The 17,547-nt window shown below is 38.8% G+C and overlaps 1 long non-coding RNA gene across 1 annotated transcript in view; it reads left to right on the top strand.

The window, feature by feature from the left end:
• The window catches only part of LOC107079567 (uncharacterized), a 51,417-nt gene extending 38,274 nt beyond the window's left edge, over window positions 1-13,143 (top strand). Inside the window, exons 2-4 of the long non-coding RNA XR_001480511.2 lie at window positions 187-271; window positions 367-418; window positions 12,490-13,143. This is a non-coding gene — a long non-coding RNA (uncharacterized lncRNA). The remainder of the gene's footprint in view (window positions 1-186; window positions 272-366; window positions 419-12,489) is intronic.
• The last annotated feature ends 4,404 nt before the right edge of the window (window positions 13,144-17,547 follow it).

The following is a 17,547-nucleotide window of genomic DNA, read 5'->3' as shown; positions in this document are numbered from 1 at the left end:
TGTGGGGCATCGCACCCAATGTGACATGATTACAAGAAGGTTAATTAGTCTAAGAGCTGGTCCTTTTCTAGTGCTGATGTTTTCATCTTTTTTTTTTCTTGCAGTAATTGCATAATAATAGATGCAATCTTTACATCTTGTAATGTGTGAAACTCAAATTGTAATGATGAATTAATTTTTTTGCAGCTTTTATTAACCGTGTCTGGGATGGAACTGGAGCACCAGTCTGGAAAACAACAATAAAAACATTGAGGGCGAGCTAAGAAGACAGGTAATCTTTTAATCTCCCTGCCATCTCATCACTCTCTCCCTCTATTCTTTGCTAACACATTTCATATTCTAATCATTTCCCATTTCTCCTACAAGGTAATGGTTTTCCATTGCAGATGAAATCCCCATCAAACTCAAGAAAATTCTGGTAAGATTATTGAATTTTGACGTTTCCTAGAATTTGAAGGCACAATTCTTTCCTCCACCTCTTTCTTTTTTTTGCTCATTCTTCCCCGAAGGTTACTGCTAAACGTGCATCATTCAGCGAAAAACAAAAGGCACCAAAATTGATTCTGTTATCAGGAGCTGCACAACTAGGGCCTTTGATCAGGAATGAAAAGCTGCTGTAATGTCAGAATTGTGCAAAAGCAGCTTTTTCAGAGTTTTACAACAATTACAACATAGTAGGGTCAAAACTAAAGTTTTTTTTTTCTCTCTTGTATTAGGGTTAGACCCTTCAATAATGGGAATTATGGTTATTCTTTACTTTTGTTTCTCCTGCCTCTCTTCAATTATTGTAAAATATTTTCCCTGTATAATATTAATTGTTCTAAATGCATTCAAGGCAGTTCCAGTGTTCTATGGTGGGGTAGTTTCAACGTTTTATGTACCAGTTATTAAATGGACTGTAGAAAGTTGTGGATTATGAGGTGAACATGCAGCAAAACAAACTGAGCCCTCTTGGAAAGAATGAAATGACGCAGAGTTATTTAATGAGTTAGTGTCATCCCTCAGTTAAGGAACATCTGCTCAAATTCTCACAATTTGCCTTTAATGGCCAAATGTTAAGCAAGCTGACATAGCCTGTCAGGTCAGACAGAGTCTACATCCTACAGAGAATCTGTACAACATCTGATTGGTGCAAATTAAATATCCTTAATCTAAAACACTTGATCAAATCTATTAAGATTTTTTACTTCCTCCCAGACATGAAAAACTAAATGAGCCTCCTTTCTGATGCCAAAAAGTATTTGTTTTAGCAGGTGCAACTTCCAACTTGCAGTAGAAATTCACTGAGAAGTGTTAATATTCACTAAGCAAAACAAAGGTGTTGTGATGTCTTTGAGAGTGTATTCATTTCTCAGGAGAAGGACATGCAAAAGTAACAGCAAATACTGGTTATAGTTTTTATGCAACGCAAGTAAAGCATGTGTCACTTTTGAAACGGACAGTGGATGGAGATGCATTTTTTGCTCTATGACCACGATCATGATTCTCTCTTCCCATTATATAAAAATCCAGTTCAGCTTTCTTTTCACACTTTGGTCACCAAATAAGAAAATGGGAAATTAGCTGTATCAGTTAGGAAAGCAAAAGAAGTAGAACTCAGATCACACAATTTTCCCCTCACAAACTGGCCACGGGTGATCATCAGCAGTCGGTGTGTTGAGCTATCTTTTCAGCAGTCTGCAGAGGCTCTGACTGGGGCTGTTTTAGATTAAGTGCTTGCTGTAATTGGCTGCATAGTACTTAAGGCAAACAGCTTTTAATAAGCAATAGAGGCTGGAGCGAAACTGACAATAACGGCCGCCCTACATCAATTATTGGATACATATCCATCACAGCCTGACTTATATGTGACCCCCAGCACCTGGCAGCTGAAATATTGACCGGTCACCGTTTTGTAGCGCAAGTGACATGTTCTATTTTCAATCACATTTATTAGGGGCTGTTAAAATGACTGAAGGTGCTGTGGGATTTCATTTTCACTATAGTTTTATTAATTTTAAAAAAGTTCTGATCCATATAAAGATTAGCTAGATGAAAATAATGCTGCCTTTTTACAGGTGAACAAAATATGACAGTTTGTTTAATCATGGAGTTTGTTAATTGTGAACCCAGTTCTGCCACACATCTGCGTTATACTGAACCAAAACGTATTTTTCCAATTCAGTAAGGTATTGGTGTTCAACATTTAGCTATGTAGTTAAGAAATTGCTTTCACCTGTTATACACAGTGCATTAAATCTACAAAGCCTACTGCATCTACAAAAAACAAGAACTCAAAGGTGAGAAAATGTTTTTTTCCTGTTACTTTTTTACAGCAATGTAGTGTTTACAAGCTAGCGCATCCACTTTGGCACAAGAATAGATTGGAGAGGGGGGGATCAACAAGAAACCTTTTCATAATATTAAAATGAGAAACGAAAAGGCAAAAGCAATGCAGTCATCCCTGTGATCTTCTCCTTGAATTATGCAAACCTTAATTGGCTTCCATGCTGCTTAAAGCAAACAGTTTAAATAAGTAAAAGGCACTTGGATGAGAAAGCCAGTGTGCAATTATTGGAACTGCATCCATCAGGCAACAGAGTGATGGGCAGCCCACTGGTACCATATACATTATCTAATGACCACTCGCTTAATTATACTCAGGCTGACATGTTTATAAGGGTGAACTTTGCAGTACTATTAGCAGCCAGACAGCTGAACTATTGTGCTACCCTGAGGGCAGACTTGTCCCTTCAGCTTCAGTCCTCCATAGACCTATTATATGCTAATTATTGCGATTTTTAACTAGGTTACAAGGAGTTAATTTAGTGGGCTATTAAGGAGGTCTATATTTCTCCCCTGCAAAGACTCATGGGATTTGAAGTTGCAGAGCAGACCCCCTCAAAATGTTCATGTGTTTTATTTTTTTAGGAGTTCTGGGAAGAAAAACTGCAGTGGTACAGTTCTTCATTAAAAATGTGTGCTTTAAATTTCGTGGACATCTAGTACTTAGGCCTGAACTGCATGTGTCACTTCTCAATTGTTCACTGATGGCTGAGATTTTCACCTACTAATAAAGATGAGTTTTACTCTGACATTTTGGAAGAAGTTGATATCCGACTCTTAAAGACATTTCATTAGGTTTGGAACCTGTAATGTCACTGCGATCGTGTTCCTTCCCACTTCTCTTAAAAAGAAATATCGCAAATGTGGATTGGATTCACAATCCAATTGCGATGGGCATCCTTTCCACGGGAAATCCATGTCTGGGGCTGTCTCTCCAGACTCTAGATCTGAAATCAGAAGCACTTGAAGAGATTTATCGCTGACATTTATGAGTGCATGTGAGTAAGTAGCAGATTGGCAGGGAAAGGACTGAGTGATATAGGCAGACTATCAATGTGACAGAAGTCAACTACTCCCATTGCACAATACCAAAGGGCATGTTTAATAGCTGTCATTTGATTTATGCTGTGTTACATATAACTTTTATTTAGGAGCTCTTTGTTGAAACCTTTTCTTTTTTCAGAATTTATGAACATATTAAAGGGATTAATTTAGTATTATTCAAAGGTTAGTTACATTTTATTACCTCAATATGTGCTACTAATAAGGGTCATGTCAGATTGTGTAAAATCTTTTGCAAGTTGAATTTAACTAATCACTTTGTTTTTACCCATCTGCCCAGTCAGCATTTTTAATACAGTTTACAGGAGGTTACTAGGATGAATTAAACCACATTGGTCTTGGGAGATCCTTGCCTGCTTTAGCTATCTATCATAAGACAATCAGTACAATCTTATGCTACAGTAAAACTTTATAAAGGATAAACATCTTAAAATATTAAATAGCTATGGCGAAGTCCTAAGCCTATTCCTGAAACAGGTGGTCTCAGATTGCAGAATGTCTTGATTATAGATTTGCAATCTTACATCACTTTACTAATAATGAACCTCTTGTGGAGCCATTGATGCATTCACAGTTAAATTAGTGTTGAATGTGACTGCCAATATCACATTACTTCGTTTTTAATTTTGTGTAATTGCAATTTGTTCAGTTTTCTTTATGCAATACCCACAGTACAAACCCCTCATGTTAATTTATATACAACTATGACAAATAAATAATGACAAATACACTATAGTGGTGGTATGCTATGTGCTCAAATTCTATATACTAATGTAAATTTTAAAAATATTATTAATAAAGACTTATTTAAATGTTGTTGTTTTTTTCTCCGTTGTAAACTCAGGTCATGCATTGCTTTGAGTTCCTGTGATGGGGAATCTTTCCTTCAGTGAATGAATTACTATAGGCATTATCAAGGTATAAATGTCCATTTCTGTGAGATCTCTCCAGAAAGATACCTCTGTGAAACTAAAGATACTATGCTGTTTGGTAGCAAGGAGGGAATTTATGATAACACTTAAAGAAAGGAATCAATAAGTGATAATGTCTGCAGAATTGAAGTAGTCACCATTTTAGTCCATAAGGCAACAGTGTTTTGACAAAACATTCTGAGTGAGAAAATGTTTTAAGAATAATTGTTTTAAGAAAAAAACAAAGAACACCCAGCTGAATATTTTTATAAATACCACCCAACAGACAGAACAGAACAGGGTTCCTATTAAATAAGACTTTTTCTGTGTACAGCCACAATATTCTTTCAGTGTTATTGTATTTCTGTGGATATCAAAAGCAGAAACAAAGGTGTAAAAATCATCTAGTTTTTTAAAGTGATGCTAAATTTACATAGTTTTGAAACAAGCATACAAACCAAAAACGAGCTACCATTTACTATTGACTTCTGGTTGTAAAGGGATAGCTTTTCACTTTCGTAAAATAGTGCCAGGTTGTCCATTTCAAAGGGGAAAGAACCATTTCCTCTTTCTTTTGAGTCTGTTTAAAAAATGTTTATTATTTCTCTCTATCACTTATATTCAGAACAACAACATCTCTCAGCTTATTGTTATTCCTTATTCGCATGTATATGTGAGATGGAGACTGCTCTAATATTGTGCTTTTTCTGAGCTCTGGACAGATAAACCCATTCCATGCGTAATGAAATAAACAGGGACTTAAAGATAAAGAATCATCTGGAAGGACTCAAAAATTCAAAAAACACCATTTTATCACACATGGAAAAAATGTATGTAGTACAACTGCCGTCTTGCCCCTTGTGTGACCTCTGACTCCTAGCCATTCAGGAGCCATTTGTCTGTGTAGCATTGTGGGGATAAGGGGATACTTTTAACCTAACCATGCCTCCCTCCAACCCCCCTTCATCAACACGCCCCCCCCCCTCTTCAATTCACCTTGCCTGTAATCCCCTCCCAATCAATAGTAACTGCTCTCTCAATAATTCATAACGTTAACATGCGCTCAATGGCCCTGTAGATGGATGGGGAAGACATAGGAGGGCCATCATTCCTGTATTGATCTTTCTGTGGGAGTCGATAGCGAGGGATCTGATGGAGTTACGGTCCAGCTTCCTGCAACCAGGGCAAAAACAGCAGGACCCAGCTCCCGAGCGTGGGGAAAGTTATCCTGTCCACTACTTTCAAGCAGGATTCCAAATCACAGCCGACTCTCATGCAGGCCACCCATAGTAACGGCCCTGCCGTGCAAAATGGCATTTTATTATACAATGCAGTCTAGTTACACATAATTACCTTTATATATTCTGTGCATAAAAAATCTTTGTCCTAATCAGCTCTATCTATGTACTATTACAGGGGCAACCCAAGGTAATGACAGACACTGCTTTTAAAAGTGTTGGGATAATAGCTGTGAATAAGTGATTTTTCTGATAATCTGTTCTATTTCATACATTAACTCTTTGCTGGAAAAAAAAAGCCATTCCCTCACTGTAATATGAGCCAGATTTGAACATGAGGTTTTGAAGTTAGGGGAATCCACTGCCTCTACTAGTCCGAGAGCTGCGTGCACACTCTTGAGCTCTGCTTGCATCTCCGTGCCTCAGCTGCTCGGCTGGGGAGTCGCTTACTAGCAGTCCTATGACACACACTGTCTCAAAAAATCTGCAAGCTCTGGAAAAGAAACTGACAATAAGGGGAGAAAGAAAGAGAGATACCAGAAGAAGGGAATGTCATTGAATTGTCCCAGATTAGTGCAGTGAGCCTTGGAAATGTTGCAACTATTAAAATGAAATTACTGGCATGTTGACATTGGAAAAACATTATTACTTTTTTGAGGGGTTTGGGCTGGTTTTCAGCACTATTTTTATTTTATTTTTGTTTTCATTTTCATGGTTTCTTCTTTCTTCATAATAATAAGATGTAATAATAATAACCAATTTGTGTTGAAGGTATTGCGTTGTGAAAACAATTTCATTGTAACCGGGACACCAAAGTGTTAATCAGTGGTAACAGTTTTGTTCACATTCTGTGGAGTCCCAGATGGTGAAGGCCAGAATGACTAGATTGTGAATTTGAAAATATTCACTCTGCTCCAGAAGTACTAGTCTGAGACTTTTACTGTTCAAATGAGCATCTTTGTCTCTGTGTTACGATGGACATGTTGTATCGGGCTATTTACTGCACAAGACTCACGGCTGGAGTTCGAGTGTTGACCTGCTGTGAAAAGGCCATGAATTAGTAATAACTTCATTAGAATTCAATAGGAAATGATATTTTAGTACATGTATAATTACCTTTCAATTCCCATCTCTTGCTGTAAAGCATTGCCATTATCATTGTTATCACAGACCTGATAATTAAAGCTTGGGATTTGCCTTTGGAGAGAAGCTGGAGTGTTTAAATGGTACACCGAGCTGAGGGAGCCTTGGCACATTCACACAGTGGGGCTTGATGGCAGCATTGTGCCTGCTTGTGTGGAACGGCCCAGGTTAGACTGCGAGTGGTCCCATGGGAGCAGGCTGAACTCATTTCCAATCGTTTCCACTTAAAGAGTGCGAGGCGGGCGGCGAGGGGGGTGCCTCTGGTTACAGGCCTGCACAGAACCAGCCCGTGTCTCATTAGCATGTCAATTGACTGCATCTGCTTTGCACATGAAAGGGTCTGGATGTGTAGGAGGACAAGAGAAAAAAAAATGAGGAGGGGGGACTGCAGGAGGGGGGCTTTTATCTTCAGCTTGTAAGGAGATGCCGTGCAGTTATGAAAAATACTTGCTAACACCCCCCCCCAATCAACGCTCAGTCACATATCGTACCAACTCGTATAGAGAACATGCGCTCACAGTGTGCTTCAGTATCAGCATGTTGTTCTACAGTGGAAAAGTACAGTAGTGCTTTGAAAAGTCTGTGGTTTCTCCGTGTCAGATGGTTGCAAGGGACAAAGGAAGGAGAAGTTTCTATTTATTTATTAGGGAGTTATGATATAGCAGAGGTGGTAGCATAGGTAGATGTCTGCTTAAGTAGGCTGTTTGCTCCTGTGGTGTGCACAACATGTTCCCTGCCTGGATTCAAACAGGGTCTCTCAGACACCTCTGAGCCTCACAGCTCTTCCCTAAACATCAATGAACTCTGCAGAGTCAAAACGCTGGTCTGCTTGACACAGGAGAATTCAGAGGTTCCTGGGGAATATGTCACTGTATTGGACTCAAGGACCAAATGAGCTCCATTAAACTACTGAGATCTGAAATGCAATCATATGGTTGTTCAGTGGCAATTCTGTAATGATGAAGAGTTTATCATCATCCCTTAGACCCACAGAGATCCCATTTCAGCAGATCCTGTAAGGCTAAGTGAAAATGTCTAAGGTTAAGCTGAGTAGTGTTGGATACAAGATGATCTGTAGCAGTAGCTGATTCCTTGAGTTAAAAAAAAAAACATCTGACTCCTCAGCCTAATCAGGAGACAGTGTCCTATATTCAGGTGCAGGTGCAGGTATGAGTTTGAGAAGCAAGAATATATAAATATAGCATAATATAAGGTCATAAGAAAGACTGAGAACAATTTATACAATTTGTCTCACTGTTCTATGAATAAATCTTTAAAGAGCCATACGATTAACGTTCTTGGGTGGGATTCTTCTCTCCAGTGGGCTATCATATAGAAATGATACCAGATTAAGTACGTCCCATGCAATTTATTTTCCATTCTTAAAATCATTAAGAAATGCAGAGTGAAAGATCTGATCTGGATGGAATATACATGAATATAGACAGTGGAAAAGGTTTGAAGGGAAATGTGTGGGGTAGTAAGAACCAAGTCTACCTTTTTAAAATATGAAGTATTGGGTAGCTTGAGGTTAAGTCTGGCTGTTTCATGTCAAGACATTTTACAGATGGTATGCTGGAAACACATGAAGACTGTTTCTCAATGAGCTTCAGAGAGAGATGAATCCCGGGTCAGACATTACATATGTAGCCTCAGGGGTGATTGAAACAAAACACTTTCTGTGCCACTTTTCTAATGTATGCTCTATGGTTTGCCCTACTAAAGTAGGTCTTCCAAAGCAGCAAAAACATCAACAACAAAAAACCCAGTGTATACTGCTGCTTCATTCTTTCATGAGAGAGTTACATGGAGAAATGGCTCCATCAAATATGGCCACTGTTGATTGATTGCTTCCTTGAGCTGCACAGCAGAACACTAAAGAGAATAGAGGGAGCTGAGTCTCGCTTTGCCTCCTCTGAAGTGAGGAGGGTATGTAAAGAGTTCTCAGTGTAATTGACAGGTTGTATGGAGCAGGCCAGAATGAAGACACCACCACTTTGCATCAAAGGTGTTCCCAAATACATCTCTCTCTCCTTCTCTTACTCTCTCTGCTCTCTGGCTGCCGGCACTGCTTTCTTCCTAACGGAGCTGTTTTGTTGTTGCGAAGGAGAAGCCAGGGCTGCTTCCCCTGCACACAAACTGTTTTATGTGTCCTGCCTTGATGTTTTTTTCATGTCTGAAAGTCTTCCTTTCACACTGCATCTTTCCTTTGCTCTTTCTCTTCTCCCCTACCACAATCTGTTTTAAATGCTCATATGTGATAGAAAATATGACTGTTGAAATATAAGACTTCTGTAATTATTTCTTTATGTCTTATGAAGACGGATCAAGCCAGGGTGTACTGTATGTGTGCGGCGCACTGATTAGCGGTGATAGTGGACTATTAGGGGATCATAACTGCAAGGTCATTACCATGGTATGTTGAAAGACAGGTGGCTCTTCAAGCTGCCACATAGGATAGGTGTCTAAGATGCGATGCAGGAGCCATAGGCCACAGAAACAAAGAAGGAATTGGAGAGAAAGTGGTGGTGTTCTTGACAACTGGGTCACTATCAGCTGTCTTCGCTCTGGTCAGTTCAGGTTTGATGTACTGTACAGAGCATTTCAACATCTCAGGATGTCATTTATGACTTTAAGGTGGAGTTACTGTAAAATGACTACGAAAATAGTTTTCTGCCTCTAGGGCCTAGATATTCTCAGCACTGCTGCTTTAAAATCCTATAGTAAAACTAATTGAATAAAGGACATATACCACAATGCTGTGGATTTTAATGTAAGCAAATTGATTCAGGCTTTCAGTTGAAGTGGGATCACACACTTTGAAACCCTCCCAACAATGCATTCAGTGGGATGGCGCAGATTCTTAAAGACAGGTAAATTATCAGTATGCTTGCAGTATTGGTATTTGGATACAGTGATGGATGTTCATATGTCAATGTCTTTGCTTCTGCTATAGGATTGTGGTTGGTGGAAATTGTTGGGTGGAATATATTGAGCAGTGGTGACTTGTGCGGTATGTGAATAAATTGGGCTATATAGATTTTGTGACATGTATTTACATTTATGTGTTTATGTATACAGTTGCAGACATAATACAGTAATTATGTATTTGACAGAACCTCATTCTCTCCTTTTGTATTGCATTAATACATGTATATGACTTTTAAATGTATGTTAAACCTTAAGCTACACATATTTGCCAAACATACCTTCTAAAGTTTATTGAATTCTCATCCATCCTAGGAATTGGATGCTCTGGTGAATTAAGGTACTGTAACACTGACAAGTATAGTTTAACAGGCTCTAATTATGAAATTAATGACAACCTTTTTTTAAAATGTGTCTCAATAAGGAAATAAACACAACACAAAGTGACTGTGTGATCCCTTTGACAAACAAATATAAGGGAATAAAGAATATGAGAAAAGTTTCTCTGGCTGTCATTTACTCTCGTTATGTTTAAGCACTTGAAGTTGACCTCCTTTTCTTCCCCCTCTGAGGACCTCTTTCTTTTTCTCATGACTCCACCTCCCTACCCCCTTTCCTGTTCTGCCAAGTGCTTTGAAAAGGCACTATATAAAACAAAGTTTATTATTGTTGGAATAATATGAACCGACATTGACCGTTTTAACTCCCCACCAATTCCAAACCATCACACCTAATGCTACCCAACCACTCTGTTCCTGCCTGTCTTTGTTCCCTTGTCCCTTGCCACACCCCATTTCACTGGGCTGCTCCATTCACCCACTCGAAGAGCCTTCTCATGCTCTGTCCTCACTGCTGACTGAACTATCCACAGGAACCCAGGCTGTCTCCAGGGGTCTGCTCAGCCCTTGTAATCTTTCAGCTCCCGACAACATCCGCCTTGCACTGTATCGCACTGTGTTCAGTTCTCATACTGGTAATATAATTAGTCAATTGTAAATTGTTCACTGCAAACGAAGAGAAGCACGGCTGGTTACCGCTTTGTATCTGTATGTGGCGTTATTGTTATTGTTCTCAGCACTGACTGGGACAGCCAATCGAAGTGTGGGACAAAACAAGAGCCACAGTAAGTTCGGGACATGACAACACCGTGCTCTGCTGATTGGGGAGTTAACTTTGTTTATTTGTAACTGTACTGGAAAAGATAAAGGAATCGCATTGTGTGGAGTGCGGTTTTCTTTTATTAACAGTGTGTCTTAACAGTTATGCTGTAATTGTCATTTTTAGCCAATCCATTATCCACAAATAGTTTAAATAGTTCCAATGTTGTGTGTAATAGGATATTTAATATAATTGTCTGGAATGTGAATGTGCACTTGGGGTTTGTCTGTATATAAGGTGTGGTGTCTTTTTGGGGGGTATAGTATCAGTAGCAGTACACATAAACATTTACGGTGCGATTGTCATCTAAGAAATCTTTTGTTTTAATTGAAGCCTCAAGAGAGCCAGGGGCCACCCTGACCCTTGATTATGTCTTGTCATTGTGGAAAAGGTCCCCAATGGCCATCCTGAAGTGAGATAGATGAATGGGTTTATTGCATCTGTGTGTAGGAATGTATTGAATCTTGTCTGACCAAATCTTCTTCTTCATGAAAACTTTATTCACTTTCCAAATATTGGCAGGCAAAATGTGCTATTTGAGATATGCTGAATAAAACAGACAGGGTTGTTATTTTTTTAAATTATTTTGTATTTGTAATTCATAGGAACATACATTTTGTCATTTTATTGTTCTGTCTGACCCAGTAGTGAACTTTGTCTGAACAGGGTTCAGACCCCCAGACATCAGAATGTTGTCACCAGTGTCCAAAAATGCAATAATAAGCCTGGCTTGAGACAGGGATGTGGGCTAAAGAAAAGAAAATAGTTTGTTTAATGGAAGGGGGAGGTGAGGTTGGAGAGAGGGGGGGTGGAGGGGCTCTCCAGTGAGGTCAGAGTTGTGTCTGCCAAGGAGAGGCTTTTGAAAAGTAGGCAGGGGTGGTGCAGAAGTTCAAGCTTATGTAGTTAATAATGAGCTGGGTTCGGCTTTTTGCTTGTTGTTTCATTTTAATTAGAAACACATTGAGCCCTGGAGAGATATTGATGAACTTTGTAAAATATAGGATGGGCCTTTGTGATTTGTTAAAAAAATCTGCTGTTTTTCATGAGCATGTGTAAAGGGTGCTAAAGGGAAATGTTTCCATGATCAGTCACTCCAGTCTACTGTGAGGCTTAATGAAACAGATGTTGTAAGGACGGTAAAAACCTTCAGTAACAGGTAACAAGTACTTACACTTCACTTATAAAGAAGCAGACAACATTAAAATCTGGGCCTGAAATAAACGTGGCTGATTCATGTAAACAGACGTTTGTATCTTCTTTTGTCCAAGGTTACTGATAACAGGCCGTTCTTAGTAATTTGTAATTTGGTCATGACTGGCCCCGCTTGGCAAGTTGTTTTTTAAACTAAATGAAGGATAGTTTGAACAACTTGAAGTACCTGCCGAAGAAAATAGAGGCCAGAATAACCCCCGAGCAAATGCTGAGATGGCAGACCAATGGAACTGACTGAAAAAGTCTCTTTTTTTTTTTTTTGAAAGGCTATCCTACCATACCAATTCAAATACAATGACCTCAACTCTGAGATGTGTGAAAATGAAATGGCTCCAGGTTATATAATTGTTTCCTCTTATTATCTGTGCTTGTTATCTATGCGTTCAGCAGCTGCTGTATATGGTCATACCTGTACTCGGTGTTCCTGTAAGATGGGGGGTTAATACAAGAGCTGGCGTGTTTGTTAAACATGCAGTGCTGTTCCTCCTGATTTTCGGTGTTCATTTTCTCAGTTGCAGACTAACTCATTGGAGCCCCCCCTGACCACATCAAGCAGGGGCAGGGGAAATGAAAAGAGGCCTTGAGTCAGCCCACAGCCTGCCACAGTGCTACCTTGGCCTCCCAGGCCTGGATCCTAATACCTTTGCTGTGAGTCAACCACAAGATCATGAGACAGCAGCCCTGGAAGCCCATGCTCTCTTTTTACAAGCAGAACGAGATCCAGACGTTTTAGTTCTCTCTACTCACACAGGTGTGTGAGGGCACTTCTGCGGGAGTCTCAAGACACGAGATACAGTGGGCTACCAGCTCAGAAACATTTGACCAAAATTAGAGGACTAGTTTGAAACATTGAAAAACAATAAAAGGGCAGGTGGGTACAGCAGCAAGGGTCCTTTCAGGTGAGGAGCTGAAAGCGAAAACTGGTTTCTTTGTTAAAGGGATAATTTTTGAAAACCTGTTTACGTAATGGTAAAAAGAGTCAGTCACGCTCTTTCTCTTTGGTAAAGGAGGATGTTTTAAGTGAAATGACTACTAGATCATGACCAGAGTGTGCCACGTTCCTCTGCTGTGAGAGACATTTTTTGTAACAAGCACCTTTTTAAAAAAATAACCAAAAATGTAACATAGCAATAAAAAGCGCTGAGTAAAATACTGAAATGGTGAAACTTAATCTAAATATCTTAATTTGGGGTAATTTGTGATTGTGTGCTTGGATAAGTCTTCTGCAACCCTCAAAATATAGAACAAACCCCAAAAAGATTAAATATAAACATTGTCACAAGCACCAAGAGAGCAAATTGTTTGCATCTCAGATTACAGGTTAAATTGTTTTCAATCACATTAAATATGGCATGCAACATTGAACATTTCCAGGCATAAAACATATTTAAATAGAATTATTAGTTTTTATTCCCATGCAGTTTTGTTTTTGCTCCAATGTTCACAATAAGGTCTAAGTTCTTTTTGTACTTTTAAATAGAAATTATACAGGAAACCCCAGTTCTATGGCAGAAAAAAAGTCTTGGTTGCCTAGCAACAAGTTCTTTAGATTAAATTCAAAACAAGTTAATGATCCTAAAAATGTGAAGCATGTATTTGGACCACATGTTGACATATGAGGTTTGGTTTGAACATAAGCGATATCTGATCTGTCTGCGTCTTTGTTTTTTGCCTTTTCCGTCCTTGTCTGACCTGCATGAAAAAAACAAACAAATAAAATAACCATCTAGTGTGTTCACATTTTTTGTGAAGGTTTTTCTTTGTGCTCAGTTAGAATATTTTCAACTGTACACATAAAAAGGGCAGGAGATTCAGGGATAGTAACATAAGTTGGTGCCTTTGTATAAGGCAGCCAGATCTTGTAATGCCCCCAAATGAAATGTTTTATTTGTTAAGATCACAAGGTCTGTGTTTAGTTTGTTGTGGTTCATGACTTGTGGTTGCAGGAGCATCTGATAGGCCTAGCAGTTGTTTAATGTTTCATTTAAAGAGGCCGTCAGTTGTTATTCTGTTCTTTTTAAATGCACAGATTTAGGAGTAGCCTGACCAGCATTTTAAGCACACAAACAGACGTATTGTAAGTTTAGTACAGTCTAAGTTCCTCTACTTTATATTAACAAAATCATTTAGCATTCTTCCTTAAATATGAATAAGAAATCATTTTATTTAATGCATTATCTAATTAGCAGTTGCTGTATAACACGTGCTCATTTTTTTAACTTGCGCAAAATGCAATGCACAGAACTCTTGATAAGGCCTACTTGCGCAACTAAAACAGAAATGTTTAAATATAGATAACATTACTTATTTACTAGTAGCTGAATGTATTATGTGAAGAGTTTGAAGGTTCTCTACTTACAAACAACTGAAATGGGAATTTGAACTATACCGTTTACAAATTGGATCCAAAGAGCAGTTAGTTGCCATTTTAAGCTCAACAAAGACTGCTAATCACACTACACTTCCCAGGAAGATTTCTTTCGTAGTGTTATTGTATAAAGCACCCAGGATTTGTTTTTTCTTCGGATAGGATCAGTGTTTTTTCTTCACGTTTGCTATGGGTTTCAGTTCCTACTGGAGTAGCAGTTGTTCTTCAGAAAACAAAAGCTCACTGTTATGTCTGTGTACTAGGACTGAATCATTTCAGCATACTTATGAAGTCAGATTAAAGATGCACCATTTCTGTTTTGCTGGAGACTTGACAATTTCCGCCAGTGATAACCTCAAACCGCATTCTCTCTGTCCAGTCAGCGTGCACAAATAACTCTAGGGCACGGATTTATTAGAAAATGAAGCAAACCTGACATCTATACTGAGAGAAAGGGGGAAAACTTTCTATATTAAAGGGGGGGGGGGGTGCCCTCAATCTTTTCCCATATTATTCTAATCAGAATTTTTTTTCGCCTGACAGTCACTGTGCATTTTTTCCCTGGGGGTAAAAAGTTATGAACTTTTTTTGAGGATTTTAAAAAATATATATATTTGAGGCTGCTTAGAATGGGTTTCTTTTATTGTGGTCTGTCTTAGTCACCGTACGATCCATTGCGTTCTCCCACTGAAGATGTTTTCCATTGTCTGTTAAGAAAATTCAAATGAGGAGGGGGTCCTGTTTATTTAACCCCTTCCTGACAGGCAAACATGCCGCTTCCCCAGGAGAGAGGTACTGTATTTTTCTGAAATGATTTTTAATAGGAATGACTGTAGTTTGGGGCAAGATGTTGACTGTATTGTGTTGTCATAATGCAGTATTCTAAGTCTAAGTACAGTAACATTACTTTTGGCTGCTAATTATGACTTCTGGCTTATAGATTATTATTAGGATTCCTGTCTTCTATACATATTTCTTATGACTTACCAGCTGGTACGTATCATGCCAGAAAGAGAGATGAACAATGGATAGGTGATGAGTCAGCATGTCGACAGTCCTCGCCTTTGTTGTTAGTGAAAACAAATTAGGCCTATACATTGTTTTTATTCCAGGTTCTGAGGTAGGAATTTAAGAGGTGGTGCCACTTTTTTGGAGTGTCCCCCTCCTTAACTAATTGGAACAGACTCCCCCTGTCTGGGAATTGCAGAGCTTGTCAAAATTGTGGTTTTATTTACTTTTCGGGAACAGCAGATTTCGGTTACCACTCAAGGACAGAAAAACGGCTAAAACCCAGCAGGGTTTATTCCTTGCGAAGTGACTTTCTTCTGTTTCACAGCGAACAATGTTATCAGAGTTTTGGATTTCAGGCAGAACAGTTTAAAGAGATATGAAGTGCGATCTGAGGTCACAAGTGTCCTTATGCTTTTGTTGCAAATGACCCACTTCATCCATGGGAATCAATTTTAAGGTCAAATTGTTCCAGTTTTAAAAAAGGTGCAGGTTGTCAGTTCTGTATTGCTACTATATAGAGGGTCATAATCCTGATCCTGGAGGCCCAGACACCTGCTGGTTTTCATTCCAGCCAAGCTTACATACATTATTAAAACATTAATTGAACTTACAAGTTATTTTTTTTCTTCTCAAAGGCTTGGGATTTTAATTTACTTATGAAACGCAAAACTTAAAAGATGATCTCCAACACATTTACGAGACAAACACAGTCAAGCAGTTTGAAAAATAGTTAAATTTGTCCTTTAATTAAGTCCGTTAAGGGTTCCATTGTGTAACCAACTACTTGGCTCGCAAATGTGTGGCCCTTCAGTACCAGGGCTGGCAACCCATGACCTGGAAATCACAGATTGCTAGATCTCAAAGTATGCTGCTGATCCAGTTGGCTCATCTGAAGTTGTTTACTTACTTTTTAATGCACTAGTCCTCCCTATTAGAGAGAGAGAGAGAAAAAAATCACTTACGGTAAAAAAGTGATGATTTTAGAAGGAAAAATATTTATCCTAAGCGTTTATCTTTGTTCTTGTTTTGCCTGGGTTATTGCGCAGAGATCGCAGTGTGGCATGGATTGTTTCTAACTCCCACACTCCTAGTCACCCCTCTTCCAGCACATAGTGGTGACGCACCATTCTGGGGGTTATTGTCTTTCAAGCCACTTCAAAGAAGCGCATGGTCCGCATTACAAAGTCACAGAAAATGTGCTGGCTATTTTTAGTTTCCTTTGACTTTGTTTCTCCTCGTGTCTCACGAGCGGGACCCGATTACAGTAAGTGTCCGTGTGGTGTAAAGGCATTGTGTGCTGGCACTTGTGTGCACAGCTGAAGAAATCACTTTAACAAAGAGCCCAGTCATCTAACCCTTTCATGGGTGCGTACATCGTGGCAGAGCTGCAATCCACATGAAGAATTGGCCATTTTTTCTTCCCTCCTCCAGAAACAGCTACAATCATGGCCAAGATGGCTCAAGTGGATATTCCTGTAACTTAGTTTCTGACTCATCTTTAGTTTGTATTCTTCACCAAAATTCTATTATTCATTCTGTGTAGGTTGTTGTTTGTCCAATGCTAATGAAGTAGTCTTGAGCAAAAAAAAAAAAGGGGGGGGGGAAAGCTTTTCAAAGCTAGTTGCCAGGAGGTTTACAAGGAAGGCAGAGTTATGCCAATTTGAAAATTGACACAGAAGTTGTTTTTGAAGGTGTGCCTGATACCAAAACAAAATACAGTACCAGGAAAAGACAGATGTGAACGGTCTTTGATAGGAGTTCCTCCTTTCATTTTCTACTTGGAGAAGACTGACAATTTTCAGTCCTCCCCCCCACCGCCCCACCATGAATTCAAGTGACTGCATGACTCAGGGTGTTTTTGTTTTGTAGACTCTCGATTTTGGCAATAACACTTATTTTCATCCTCCATTAGAAAGTAAATATGTCTGCGTCCTAATACTTTGTTTAAAACATTATAATGCTTAATTATTATTATAACATTTTTCTAAAGTATTTAATTGATTTTAATGTATTAAGCAATTCACACGCATGGCAATTCAACGCCATGGTATACTGTATTGAACCAACTTGAAGTACGGTCAGATGGAAAGTGCCAAGCGTTTCAGTTTTTGAATTTATTAAATAAACATCAGAAAAAGAACAGATTGCTCTTTGCTTTCTTTCTTTGGTTTTTATCCAAAGTGACTTACAG

This window comes from Lepisosteus oculatus, chromosome 16 (assembly GCF_040954835.1).
Source record: "Lepisosteus oculatus isolate fLepOcu1 chromosome 16, fLepOcu1.hap2, whole genome shotgun sequence".
Lineage (NCBI taxonomy): Eukaryota > Metazoa > Chordata > Actinopteri > Semionotiformes > Lepisosteidae > Lepisosteus > Lepisosteus oculatus.
Note: the sequence above shows the minus strand (reverse complement) of the source record. Positions and strands in the feature narration are given on the sequence as shown.